General features: G+C 41.4%; 1 long non-coding RNA gene across 3 annotated transcripts; it reads left to right on the plus strand.

The window, feature by feature from the left end:
- Positions 1–129: 129 nt before the first annotated feature.
- On the plus strand, positions 130–11,664 carry LOC105862063 (uncharacterized). Of its 3 annotated transcripts, XR_001149872.3 has the most exons (4): positions 130–811; positions 1,249–1,314; positions 6,049–6,272; positions 7,985–11,664. It is a non-coding gene; the product is annotated as an uncharacterized LOC105862063 (long non-coding RNA). The 3 variants fall into 3 exon arrangements; XR_012919267.1 differs by having other exon boundaries at positions 130–1,314; XR_012919266.1 differs by having other exon boundaries at positions 130–6,272.
- Positions 11,665–15,051: the final 3,387 nt, after the last annotated feature.

Genomic DNA, 15,051 nt, shown 5'->3' on the forward strand with positions numbered 1-15,051 from the left:
TCGCGCGAGGCCCCCGCCCGGCCCGCCCCGCCCCGCCCCTGCCCGCCCCTGCCAGCCCCGGTCGCCCGGAGAAACTCCTGCGCCCCGCCCCGGGGTGTCCCCGCGTGAGTCACCTGGGCATTTCGGAAGCTGGGCCCAACGTCACATCCATGTGGAAATCGCAGTGATGGGAAGTGGAAATGAAATAGGTTCTTTTTCGCAGCCGTTTTTCTGCAGAAAATCATCAACTGTGGAGAAGAAGAAGGGAAATAAGAAAGAAAGAAAACCCTAAAAACCACCAGGCCTCCTGGACCACAGGCCTCGGGCAGAATTTGAAAAGTTTGAGCTGCGCACGTGATGAGCTCGGAGGGGGAGTCCTAGCCAGGGCCCCGGTGGGGATTTCTAGAGAAAGAAGCAGTACAACCCGGGACCCCAGCCTGGGTGGGGTGCAGGTCCGAGGAGACAGGCGACCCCGTGGTCCTGCGGGGTCCGGGGCTTCGGGGTCGAGGCCAGTCTTGGACAGAGTGAGGAGTCAGAACGACCCCCACCCTTATCCCCGCGCTTGCTCCATTTCCTCTTCTCTATTTCTGCACACCACGCGCCCAGGTGGCATCACATTAAATAGCATTTCAGTTTAGAAAGCGCTTCCCTAGTCTGGTTACGTGTTTCCTTGCGTTGTGTTTCCAAGGCTCATTTATTAGGTGTGTTTTTAGCTGTCCTGATAATTAGTTCACCCCCGGGATGCTAACGGCTGCTAATACTTTGTGCCTCCTGCTCCCATCCCCCATGTGCTCTTGGCTTGGTGATGCACTGCTCAGCCTTCATCTGGACGGTGAGTCACGGGGAAATGGGAGCCGACCACCTGGGCGGTGGAGGTGCTGGAGCTGTGGAGGGAGGGGCCTTAGGGCGCTCTTACTGCCTTGCTGCCCTCTAAGCACCGGCTCCCTTTTGGACCATCTACTAGAATGGCTAAGCTGGAAGCAGATTGTAATAGCCTGTACTATTGTCCCCTTACGTATGCTTAGGAATTCTTGTCAGGTTTATATTGCAAGGTGTGAATTAGAAAAGGATGACACTGTCTGTACTGAGGACCTGCAGAGACTGGGTGGGGACTGGATGGAGGGTGGCACTTTTTTGGCAAAGGGAGGTTTAGAGAAGAGAGTCGATAGTGGCTACTGGCCCAAGGCTAGTCCTGGTCTTTTTAAACCCATAGCTGGATTTTTTTTCCGGCTCCAAATCTTTTGTTATTTGTTCTCTTCTCCTTCGCAGATGTTTCAGCTGTCAACACTCAAACAATGGGTAGTCAACTTGGTAATATAAAATGACATTTATCAGGTACTTACTATATGCTTATATGTGCTTTTTTAAAATTTCAAAATATTAAGGAGGTACACATATTTTTGTTACATGGATACCTTTTACAATGCTTAAGTTGGGGCTTTTAGTGTGCCTATCACCTGAGTAGAACAGTGTTCATTGAACCCGATAGGTAGGTTTTTTACCCCTTCTTCCCTCCCCCTCTTTCTTAATTTCCAGTGACTTTCGCATCTCTTTGTGCCCGTGTGTGACCATCAATTAGCTTTATGTATGCATTTATATGAAGCTTAAGAAGCTTAAGGCATTTGCCCAAAGTCTACACAACCAGAAAGTGGCAGAGCCACCTGTGGAATTAGGTAGGTCTGTCTTTCTCTAAAGCCCATACTGATAAACCTTCATTATTAGACTCTTCCTTTCAGGCAAGGTCCTATAAGATTTCAAGTCTCAGGGGCCCTGTTGGTACTCTGACCCCCGTTCTCTCCAACGCATCACAGTCACTTAGCCAAACATGGACCCCTGGGCAGAATGTGGCTTGGGAGGCAAAAGGGCCTTGGTTCCACCCTCAGGAAACCTCCTAGACTTCTGTTGAGATGATGAAAGAAGATGATGTCTGTAACAGAACACCCTGCACAGAATGTTAATCCTCAGATCACTCTCCCTGGCGCTTCTTTGTAAACACAATCTGCATGCTCGCCCTCATCTGTCTGGCTCTGACGCTGCGACACTTTGTGCTGCATCCAGTGCCCCTTTCTGGCTCACGTCTTGCTCCCTGGTATGATGAGCTAGGAGTGCAATAAGGAAGAGTGACAAGCCTGAAAGGCCACGTTTCATACCTGCCACTTCCATTGCCCCAACGTGGCTGCTTTGCCATCTTGCCTGCCAGGATTTGTGACAAGGGTAACAGCAGGCAGATACAGGAGTGGTCTGTATCCCTCGATTTTGTTCTACCTCTATTTTCCACAGTTCTACTGTTGAGCTTGTTGATTCATCTGTTGATTCCACAGTTCTACTATTAAGCTTGTTGATTCCCCACCCCAAAGCAGTTATTACTGTCCTTTGTAGCTTCTAAATTGGGGCTTTGTTGGGTTAGACACATAGCTTTTCCCTTTTACTGCTTAACAAGACCAGTAAGAATTTTCTTGGTGGTGGTTCGGAAAGAAAGAATAGAAGAGGAGAGAGTATAGATGGAGTGACTTCTTATGAAAAAAGGGGATATAAAATTTGTTGAAGGAATTAAAAACAAAGAGATCAAAGAGATATAGAATGCCCAGAAACCTTGAAAGGGACTTTAATTTTGCTATAGACCTTGTAAAGTTGGATGGAACTCTTCAAAGAGGAAGGGACATTTATTAACATCTAGACACTTAGGAGGGAAAATGTGTCTCCTTATTAGCGGAAATAGGGATTGTGGTTATGTGGGGCGTTTTGCAGAGTTTCTAAGTTGGGTGCCATTTTCACCATGGTGCCAGTGTTCATGCATCATGAGCCGCATAAAATGAGCACATGTGACCTCTCGGAATTCAGCGGTACCAGTAGCGGACCAGCTTGTATGCTTGTATCACACACAATGGAAATGATGTGCATGTCAACATGGTGGGGAGCAGGAGAAACCTAATGAAAGTGAGGCACCTGTGACAAGTGGGAAAGGGACCAGGCTCAGCCCCAGTGCAGGTCGTGAACCTTTCTTAATCAAGAATCAGTGACGGCTGGGTCCAGTGGAAGGTGCCTATAGTCCCAGCTGCTCCAAAGGCTAAGAGGCCAGAAGATCGATCCTTTAAGTCCAGGAGTTTGAGTCCAGCATGGGCAGCACAGCGAGACTCAGACCCTAAGAAGAAAATAAATAAATAAATAATAAGAAAATATATTTGAAAAAAAAAAATCAGTCTTTCTGAGTGTATGGAATTCCAGGGCATGGCAATCATGGGTCAAACTAAAATTGGACATTTTATGTCTGTTGTACAATTGTCCCCTCCCCTTTTCCCAGCACTATGCTCTCTTGAAAGGCAGATTCTTGTTAAACATATTTTAAAGCAGCCTCTTGTGAGTATAGATAGCAGTTGAGTTGTTACAGAGTAATTTTGAATCCTGCTTCAGTTTTTCAAATCCTGCTTCAAACATTACTAAAAAATAATGTTTGCCCTTTCAAGCCCGTTGCCAGAGCTAGTTCTGAGAACACAAGAGAAGGTCTTTGTGGATTATAACTGTGAGAACTGAAATAGTGACATCATAGATTTCATCATCATATGAAGGCCAAATTCTACGGAAATGCTGTTTCTTATCTAAGGACCTCAGATCCCTTACAGGTGTTTTCTGGGCTGAATGGAGAAAGGAAGACCCACCATGGTGGAGGGACTACTACAGTAACCCAGTGAGTCACTAGTAACAGGAACAAAGACTCTGCACTGGAAGGGAGGCAAGTTAGTTTACTGCCAAGTATAGCTCTTGTCCCACTTTGCCTGAAAGCATGGATGCTGACATCGAAAACTTGTCAGAAAATTCATTGCCCCTATGAATTCTGATTTAATTTCCTGTCAACACTCGGCAAAGAAATTTTATTTTACGTCATGAATCAATATTCAATTCTTGGTTTCATTTCTGTTTTTGTGGAGGCTGCTATTAATGACCAAATTTGAACAATGACAAAAAGCCCAGAAATTGATATTATTAGGAACCAACTGGTGTTCAGTGTTGGTTTTAGCAGTGCACTGGTGCTCACCAAGATAAATCAGTGCCTGTTATTTGGAAGAGTCTCAGACATTGTGAAAATTTGTCCTTGACACTCTTCCTTTGTCCTTCTGTCTCCTCAGTGCAGTTTGGGGTCTCCATAGTCCTGCCTCCTTGGCACTCCTCTCCCCCCATCGCCATTAGAAAGGGATTTGGCTTTCATTCTTTCAGGGACCTGTTTTCTTGGACTGGTTAATAAGGTAATTCATGCTCTTTTTTCAAACAGATTGCCACGTGTTATTGTGCTGTATTTCTTGAGAAACCATTTTTATTGAAACCAGAACTTTCTAGAGCTTAATGGTAGAAATTCCAAGCACCTTAGAGGGATGAAAAAGGAGTTGCTTACATTTCTATGGTTCTGAGAGTCTGCGGTTGTAAAACACACCATGAATTTAATAACTAAATGGTGGTGGGGTGGGGGCAACAACCTCATTTTATTAAATGTACACATGTTCTTTCTTTTACTCACTAACAACAGCCTACATTTATTGATGTGATTGCCGCCTTCTTTCTTCTTCACCATTCATGTTTGATTCTAAATTTTCATCTTGTAGTTTTAGGATTCTTCTGAGCTGATCTTGGCCCTTGATGGTTGCGCATTGCAATGCTCAGATAGGCTGGTTTTGGTAATCTGGCTCTTTTAGCCTCTTTAGAACTTTAGGGTTGACCATAGCATTACATATTCCTTTAACCTTCTCCTGAAGGTCTGTTGGAAACTGAGAAATAGTCCTTTAAAATGCTCTGTTCAGTGAGCAGGTACCTACTCTAGCTTTGGAAAGGAATTTGGCACTAAGCCTTTAACCATGAAGGTTGGCTATTATCTGCATTATGTATTTAAACACCTTTATCTCCATGTGGGGACTAAAAAGGTCCTTGGTTCTTGCTTTGCCAGAAACAATGGACTTTTGTTCTGTGATTATCTCTTTTAGCTTCAATGTAGCATCATAGTATATCTCTTGAAAGGCATTTTATTCAACAAATAGGAATCCAAATTTAGGTAGACTGAACTTCTTGTTGAGCTACACTAAAAATGACTCAGCAGAAGTGAGTACTTGGTGTTCCTTTATTTTGCTGAGCTCAGGCCTACTTGTCTCAGGGCCTTTGCACTTACAGTTCTTTCTGCAGGGACTGCCTCCCTCAAGTCCTCAGCATTCAATTTTCTGCTTACGTGTCATTTAATCAGATAAACATCCCTGACTACCGCATTTCCTATCTCTCTCTCTTATTCTCTTTGCAGTATTTATCACAACTGAAAATTCTTTATTTATCATTTATCTATCTTTTCCCACTAGAATGAAATTCTTTGAGAGCTGGATTATTGCATATCATTGTTCACCTCTGTATCCCCTGTGCCCAGAAATGTGCCTGTTGCATAGTAGGAACTCCAAAATAATTCAGATGAATGAGGCCGGGAGAGGTGGCTCACGCCTGTAATCCTAGCATTCTGGGAGGCCGAGGCGGGCGGATCACTCAAGGTCAGGAGTTCGAAACCAGCCTGAGCAAGAGTGAGACACCCGTCTCTACTAAAAATAGAAAGAAATTAATTGGACAGCTAAAATATATAGAAAAAATTAGCCAGGCATGGTGCCACATGTCTGTAATCCCAGCTACTCGGGAGGCTGAGGCAGAAGGATCGCTTGAGCCAGGAGTTTGAGGTTGCTGTGAGCTAGGCCGATGCCACAGCACTGTAGCCCAGGCAACAGAGTGAGACTGTCTCAAAAAAGAAAAGAAAAAAGAAAAAAAAGACAGATGGAATGAAATGATTGAGGGAATGAATGAGATAGCCTTTCCATGTACACTTCTAAGCTTGTAAATGCACAGACAATGAGAACCACCTCTGTTTATTTTTTGCCATCTGGGTCATTTCCCGTGAAGTTTTAAACTACTAACTGTGTACAAAATTTTAAAATGTTAAAAAAAATGTCATAAAATTGAAGCAATGTAATATTTTGGGAGTCCAAACACATCAATGCAGTTTACTGAGCCTAAGTGTTGAGTTCATCCTAAGTGATTTATCTTTTTGCATAGGTAAGGCACTAAAGAGAAGACCAGAAAAGAAGAGGTATTGCTTTTAAAATTTCAGTCCCCAAATGTACTACTAATTGTCTTTAAGTAAAACTCCATTCATTGAAGAAGAAAATAATCTGCCTCTAAATAAGAAAGTGTGTCCCTGAAAAGAACCAGACCAATCATTTTCCTCTTTCTTGAATGAATAAACATCAGCAAGGAAGAGACACACAGACCCTCTGCCGGTACGTTTAGTATATGTGTTTATTTATGTTTATCATTCTTTTGTTTACAGCAAAGTGGCTATTTTTCCATATGCATGTTTAGAAGCTTTAAAATGTTTTATTGTGAACTTTATTTTTTAATTTATTTGTAAATGAGCGTATCACATGCAAAAATATTAATCTTATATTTTATGTTAATGGAAAAACTTATTAATATTTTCTCAACTGGTCTTGTTCTCTTAAAAGCCTTAGAATTTAGGCTCATTGATTTCTAGTTTTTATTAGAAAGCATTTAGAAACTTAGAAGAAAATTTTGCAATTGCCATGTTTTTAGTATGTGCTTCACAGGGAGTTGGAGGATGAGGGTGGGGGTGGGGTGCCTGAGTTTTTCTTTCTTGAAATAAATCTGCTGAATCTGTCAGTTCTCTAGAGAAAAACAACAAGATGGGCATTATGCTTCATCTCTAGAATGAAGTGTAATTTTTCTCTTGAAACGAGTGACTTTCATGGTATCTTATAGAGGTACTAAAACAAATCTCCACTCGTCACAATTTAGTTCTGAAATGAACCCATAAGAAGAAATGCCTTGATTCTTGAGTCTTTCATGGGTGGGTGCGGTGTTCTCTGGTTGAACAAGTCACTCTTTGGTTGGTTCCCAATGATGTCAAACATCCAAACCTGAGCAAATGTGGGATTTGAGATTTAAGAAAAAAAAAAACCATGATGAAAGAACTTAATTCTCACATATATATATCCCTGGCTTTGAACTTCAGGAAAATTATTATACTTCTTGGGTGGCTACAAAGTTCTTGGCCTTGGGCATTTTAACTATAATTGCTCAAAAATGCATAGCCTGTTATGTCTTACTCACCAGCTACAGTAGTTTTCTTTGTGATAACTGAACTTTCAGTGCAGAACTTTGGATGCTGCTGTTTTTAGAGTGCCTTTCTAGAGCTAAATCAGATAATTTAAATGAAAAACTCACCACAACAAAACATAAATAACCTTTCCAAACTAATGCTCATTTACTCTAAGCCTTAAAGCTTCTTGTCTGTCTGAGTTAATAGTGTTTTTAAATTTTTAGAAAACATTTCAAGTCAAAAATTCATTTTGAGAGACTTTAGAAAAAATGGTAGAACTTTCAGCCAAGCCAGGAGATTATTTTTTTCTTTCTTAAATTGACCTCATTTTGCTCATTTATAAAATGAATGGTTTGAATGCACTGGTCCCTAAGAGTCATCCCAAACCCAACATTTTCTCCTTCTACGGTTTCATCAAGAAAATGGAATATGAACTAATATTACAGTGGATGACATTTGCTAAAAAAAAAAAATCTGAGTACAGGGTCTGAATCAGACTGCTGGGTTCAAAGCTCAGCTCTGCCACTTACTAGTTAAATGACCATGGGTAACTTACTTGCTTCTATGCTTTAGTCCTGCATTTGAAAAATGGAGATAAGAATAGGACCTATAGTTATTAGGAGGACTAAATAAATTAATACACATGATGTGCTTAGAACAGAGACTGACGCATAGTAAACACTCAACAAATGTTAGTTATTATTTACTCAGTTTATTGACAGGATAAGCCATTTTATTCTAAGATTTGCTTGGAATTAATCAAACTAAAAGCTACAACAGGCATTTTATGGTTTTGGGGGAAGAAGTATTACCATTATATGGCAAGAGAGTTCAAGAATTCCTTGACACATTTACTTGTTTTTACCAATATAGAACTATATCGAATATTAGAACTTGCAGAGATCTTGGAAACCATGAAAACTGATGATTTTCAAACTACATTCTACACAAGATTCCCAGAGTTCCTCCGAGATGACATGAAGCTCATCCCCAAGGCCATCCAGGATGGGTGAGGAGCTTCCAAGGTCTTGAGCTTCCAAGGTCTTGCTTCTAATTCAGCCAGAGTGGCTTTGCTTCCATCTGCTTTCTGTGCTGCAATTCTGGATAAGAATTTATCTGATTTAACACAAATCTCATTGAGTTTTTTTCTAAAGAGAAAAGTGGGCCTCAGTGAGGTGGATAGATGTGCATAGTATCACGTAGCAGGTTAATAACACATCAGAAGTAAAACCCAGGTTTCCTGACTGCCCAATAGACCACATTCTACCATGGAAACTTTCAAGTCGATTAAAGTAAAAACAAACAAACAAACAACCACCACCACCACAAAAACCCCAAGGAGTTCTTTCATTTGATAAAAACAGTAAAACCTAAACCAAAGGAACTGGAATTTAGAGGTTAGATAAGATGCCAGAGACTGGGCCTTTACATTGTTTTGTAAATTCTTCAGACTTTAATCTCATTTAACTTCCCCATCTATGCAAAAAAGAATACAATAATTGCTTTCTTAGGAAGCATTCCAAGGGCAAAATAATTCATATGTGTCAACTACCATGGGGTTTGGGAATGAAAAATTCCCTACAGCTCTAAAGCAAGCATTATAATTTGAGGTTTCCTGGCAGTTTTTGCAAGAAAAGAAAAACTAACCTTTCTTTTCCGGGCCAAATGCCAACGTAGGTAATTACCCTTTGCCCACTTTCTTTCTCCAAGCTGTTTTAATTAGATAAGAACTCTGCCTTCACTTCCTTTGGCGAACTGTATTGGGATGTTGCCACATGCCCTTCAACAACTATCAGTGCTGTAGTTTGCTGAGTGCTTTTCCCTTCAGAATGGGGAAGGTTTTGTCATAAGGACCCGACTTTCCTTATGGAAAAGGATCCAAAGGGTCCAAAATGCTTTCCAAGAAGCAGAGCGAAGAGGGGGCACATTTTTATGTTTCCCAACACTGGAGCCCTCAGTTTCTAGTAGGTTCCAGGGACCCCAAGAGCAATCAGGAAACTGTACCTTCCCCGCTTGTGCTGGATATCTCTGGCAGATGTTAAGGGAAAAAATGGTTCAATAGATCAGTCTTGCAGTCAACAGCCACCTCACGATCTGTCTCCTACTCTTTGAAAAATTGCCCATAGAACTGATGGATCTACAGAGTCACAGTGACAGGGCATCCACTGAGCCCCACCACCTTGCCGACAATGTGGCTTTCCCATAGCAACAGGACAGGAGTGCCCAGTGCCAGGTACAAGCAGGCTTTGCACTAAGAGCTGAGTTCTAGGACCAACTTTCCTACTTAACAGTAATGTTATTTTAGGCAAGTTATTCAAGTTCTAGAAACTTCTTTCCTCAGGCTTACATTGTTTTTGACTTAAAATGTCTTGGAGCTGTCCATTATCACCACATGCAATCTACTTTATTATTTTGTTAATAACTGCACAGCATTCCATCATGCAGTACCATTATTTAACGATTGATGGACATTTAGGCTGCTTCCAGTGCTTTTGCCCTGGGAGCCAATGCTGCAATGCAGGTGGGTCATTTCACACGTAAGAATATGTCTCTGTAAGGTACAGTCTTACAAGTGGAAATGCAGAGGTAGAAAGATCGTTTGCATTTGAAAGTTAGATAGATAGAGCCAACTTGCTCTCTGTTGCAGATGGTCCTTTGTACTCTCACCAGCAGTGCCTGAGAGTGTGGTTTCCAAGAGGTGAAAATGGCATCTCTTTATAATTTAATGTGATTTATTTTTTGTAATGAATGATGTTGAACATCCTTTCATATTTTAACGAACTATTTTAATTTCCCTTTCTGTAACTACCCAAGCCTTTTGTGTACTTTCTCTTGGGTATTGGTCTTCTTATCAAAATGTAAGGACTGTTTACATATAGGGAAATTAACCCTTAGTTTGTGGTATGAATTGTAAATATACATGCATACATATGTATATGTAAAGTTTATCTTTTAACTTTGTGTATGGAATAGTTTTCCAAGCAGAGTTTTAAAAAGTTGTTTTATGACTTTTTAGTTTTTATCATATTTAGACAGGTCTTTCTCATTCTGAAATTAAAAAAATAAATACAATCTCCCAATGTTCTTCTCAGTATCTTGTGACCTCATTTTTCACATTTAAATATTTGATCCATATGGAATTTATTTTAAGCTGTGAAGTAGAGGTCTAATTTTATTTTATTTCTTCAGATGGTCATTTAGTTGTTTCAGTATTGTTTGCTGAATAGTACATCAATCTCCAACTGAATTTATCATATACTAAATTTCTTTCTGTGTTTTGATATATTGTTGGAATTTCGAATCTGTTCCACTGATTTTTTGGTCTGTGCTTATGCAAAGAAAACATTGTTTTAATAATTGGAATTTTATAATGTGCTTTATTATCTAATAGAGTATCTCTCTTCTAATTTTTTCCCCAGAATTTTCCTGGCTAGTCTTGCTTGTTTATTTTTCATATAGACTTTAGAATCCACTTATTCTCTCCCTCCTCAACAAAATCAGTTAGTATTAGAAGAGGATAGTGAATTAAATTTATGGATTACTTTAGGATGACTGTGTATTTATGATGTTGGACCTTTTTATTGAAGACTATGATATATGTCTTTCCATTTAACTATTTTTGTGTCCCTCTGTAGTATTTTGAATTTTCTGTATTTCTGTCTCTCTGTGTTCCATATAATCACAGTCATTTGTCATAAAGTGTAGATATTATGAAGAGGGGATAATAATGATACCTACCTCAAAGATTTACTGTTAAGGATTAAATGAAGATAATATACAGTGCCTGGCTGTAACACACACAAAACATATAATGTATGACAAATGCACACATTGCTATATCCGGGACTATGTGTGACTAATCCAATAAGATAAGTCAGTCTTTCAATAATCTCAAATTTCCATGGTTGTGACTCATACTTGGCTCTACCCTTGAAATAGACACTATTATTCTACCTATGCCACACTCACTCATGTCCTGCTCACCTCCACAATAGGTGTATTGAGGTGACCAGAAGTCCCAACAGGGGTGTCTGTGGGCATCTTTGTGGGACATGAGATAAACAGGGTATGGCTGCTCTGCCTGCCGAAGGGAGGTAGGTACCAGCACCCAGAAAGAGGTCATCGCATGGAAGTCACATTTCACAGCTCTCTTGACAACTGTGGACTAGGAAGAAAATAGTGCCAGTTACACTATAGATTTCAGACCTATTTTATTTCTGTTTTGAAAGTAGAGGCTCTCCCTCCATAGGATAGTAGGGGTTTGATAAAATTGCTCAGTTGTCAATCCCATGAAGAGTGGGGATCATCATCTCCTGACACTCAGCACTCCTTATACAGGTATTTTACACACCTGTGCACACTCACTGTATACTCAGTATTGTAAAGCAAGTTTTACTTGCTTTATCATATTTAATCTTCTGATGGTAGGTGTAATCATCCCATTTTAAAGATAAAATAACTGAAGGTCAAGGTCACAGATCTAAAAACTGGCAAAACTGTGGCGAGAGATTTCTTGTCTCCAAAATCTGTTTTATTAATCACATTCCAAAGAAGTTAAACAAAATAGACTATAAAATAAAAATAAATTAAACTACTATTTGACTACATGTCAGGGCAAGCTCCTTCATCTGGAACAGAAGCATTGTCATGCCAGGTATTATTAATGTACAAATTCTTTTTGTTAATAAATAAAATCACACCCCAAGTATGTAGTTCTTTGTCTTCCTTGAAAGTCGGCCTGAAAAGGTCCTGGGAAATGTAACTACATTTTCAGTTGCATTTCCTTTCAGGGGATAAGATTTACATTTTTATACGATCTGAAAACGCCATAGGAGCAATATCCGAGGAGTACTCTATTCAATTATTCCTCTTAATTAAAAAATTTGCCTTCATTTGTTAGAAAACTTATTTATGTCATACTTCCATTTGCCCTTTCCCAGGCAACCTAGCCAATGTCTGAGAAATATATCCACAAATGGGAAAAATGGTTCAGCGAATTACTTATTCCCCAAGGGAAAAGCATGTGGCTAATGAATCAGGGGAACCTGATTGTCCAGGGAAGAGAACACTCGAGGCGTTTCAAACATGAGTCACAGAACATAAGGACTACCCCATGATCAAAAAAGGTGAATGAACAAAGCCAGAATTCATTTTTTAGTTTCCATCAATGTAATCGGTATGGGCTTGTCTCCACACAGGCTGGGGAGGCCTGCGTGTAAAGGATAAGAGTTTCTCACTAAAGTACCCAAAGGGAAGCCCTGTCAGAGAAGGAGCTCCAACTAGGCATGGAGGGCCCAGGGCCTGGGAACCAATGTTGGGTGAATGGGTCAGGCTAGTGGAAAGTCACGTTGACATTCGAACAAGGGGAGAGGCCTGGAGTCTGGGAGGGGAAGTATGCAGAGAGCTGGCAGGGGATGGTGGCTGGACTAGGTTTCCAGACTACCTCATTCCTAGAAGAACTGGGGAGATCAAATCTGGGACTTACTCTTGCAGGAAGTGGAGTATTTGGTGTTTTAGTAAGGGAGATACTTGGGCAAAAGAGCTGACTCTGGGGTGGGAGGGGAAGGCTTGTTCCTGGGAACTGCATGTCTGTCTTGCTCATTGCTACCTTGTCTTGTAGAGGAGGCCCTCTGCTTGGCACACAGGAGATACTCAATTAAGTGTTTGTTGAGTGAATAAATGAGGCATAAGGCAGACACCCAGGATCAGAGTGGAGGACACGTGGCGAGAGCAAGTCTCTGAGTGAGGTTGACTTGATTCTGAGTCACCTGAGCAATGACTAAGGACACGGTTATCCCAGAGCCTGGGGTGGGGCTGAAGCTGCTGGTGGCAGGTGCAGTGGCTGGGTGCTGGGCCCAGGAGGGGAAATTAGGAGGATGAAGAGTAGGCAGGCAGTTCCTTACTCACTCTCTGACAGCTTGACATTATTATTAAGACTTCACTTTTGATCAAACACACTGAAAATATTGCCAGTTTCCTCGGTTTCCACGGAGCCTCTTATTAAAGAAGTCACACCTCCCACATGTCCATGGTTCATAATCTTGTGAGTTTCCCTTCAGTTTCAATTTATTTAATGCTCACTATGTGGCTGGCACTGTGATAGGTCCAGTACAGCTGGTATCTCTGTTCCTCCAAGTAATCTTTAAAGGTGCCACTCTGCTTATCAGCTCCTAGATGCTGCTGACACTGCTGGTCTCTACGTCTTGCCACTGGATGGCAAGAATGTGCAGCAGAGTGGGCCAGATAGTGAGTGTCTTCAGCTTTGCGGACCATGGTCTCTGTCACATCTCCTCAACTCTGCCATAGATGCATAGTGCAAAAGCAGCCATAGAGGACGCATGAACAAGTGAGTGTGGCTGTGCGCCGAGAAAAACTGCATTTATGGACACTGAAACTTGAGTTTCACGTGATTTTCAAATGGCACAAAGTATCATTTTTCTTTTGATTTTTTTTCAGCCATTTAAAAATGTAAAAAGATGTATTAGCTCGTAGGCTATAGTTACCTGACTTCCAGTCCAGAAAAATCAGTGGCGTCAGTCTCAAGGAGGTGAAGAACTTCCCAGAAGGATAGCCCAGGGTTTGAGATTTCTGTGAGATCACCGCCAGCCACAGCAGGTGGCAGACGGATGACTGAGACGGGGAACACCAGCGGTGGAATCAGATTTGCCCCTTCCATCAGGGCGACACAGCGAGGCTTCTTACTCTCTTAATACTGTAGTTTCCTCACATACAAAGTGGGGCTAGAACGAGTACCTATGTCACAGGGTAACTGTGATGAGGAAAATAAATGCATTAATGCGAATACAGCTTTCGTGATGCCTGACAGAGAGGAATTACAATGCTAGATTTGTCATGTTAGCATCAGTGACAAGCAGGATGTGCGGACAAGAGCCCCTGAGAACCCGAATGCACGGCAGCGTTGGCCAACTTAAAGGTGGCCTGAGAGAGAATTTGTGGATCACCGCACTGCAGTTGTAAACAACCGTACAGTTTTGAGGAATCGAGCACTAAGCTCAGTTCAGTAAAGTGGAGGTGAGATCAGTGCTGAGTTTGAAGGAGATGTCTTTTTAGGGGAGGGGACAGAAACCCTCTGGAGAACTGTAGGCAAGGCACGGTGACATGGTCGGTATCTAGGCAATAAGAACAAGTAATAGAGCTGACACTTAGATAGCATTTACAATGTGTTGGGCAATGGTCTAGTGTTTTATAAGCAGAAAACTAACCCTCATGATCACTTTATAAAGTAAGCACTATTATTATCCTAGGCAACTGAGAAAAAGAGGTGGTAAACAACGTGCCCAAAGCCACCCTTTCTTTAAGTGGCAGCACAGTCTGGCTCCAGCCTCCTTGTTCTTAATCACTATGATGGAAGTTTTTACCCCAGGCTCTGTAGGTTCTCTAGATAAAATTAGCGTGACCAGACTTGGGGACAGCAGGACGGGAGATCTCCTCCCAGGGAACAGATGGGGCTGTGGGGATTTGCAATTCTTTTATGCCACTAGGCTGTGACAGATAGCAAATACTGTTCATGTGCACATGGAAATAGATCTTTGTCTTCATATTTCACGCTTACTAACCTCTCAAGCCAGAGTCCTGGTCTAGTCACACAACACACTGTGCCAATTCAGACTGTAACCTTCATTTCTACGTAGATTCATTTTCAGAAGCAGGTGGGGGTGGCACACATATTTTTGTCTCCACTCTGTGTGGGTGATGGCCCTGGCCTCATATGTGGACTGTGCACAGGCAATATGAAACAGAAAGGTGCCCGTTATGGATCAGAGGGAAACATCACTTGAACCAGGTCTCCTGAAATTAGTGCCCCTGATTACTTGGATCCTATGAGTCTATAGAAAACTTTGGGTGATTCCCCACATCATGACTATTTTTTTTTTTCCCATCAGTAATCTATAATAAAAGACGTTGGTTTTCCTGTTTTA

The sequence above is a fragment of the Microcebus murinus genome, chromosome 5 (genome assembly GCF_040939455.1).
Source record: "Microcebus murinus isolate Inina chromosome 5, M.murinus_Inina_mat1.0, whole genome shotgun sequence".
Lineage (NCBI taxonomy): Eukaryota > Metazoa > Chordata > Mammalia > Primates > Cheirogaleidae > Microcebus > Microcebus murinus.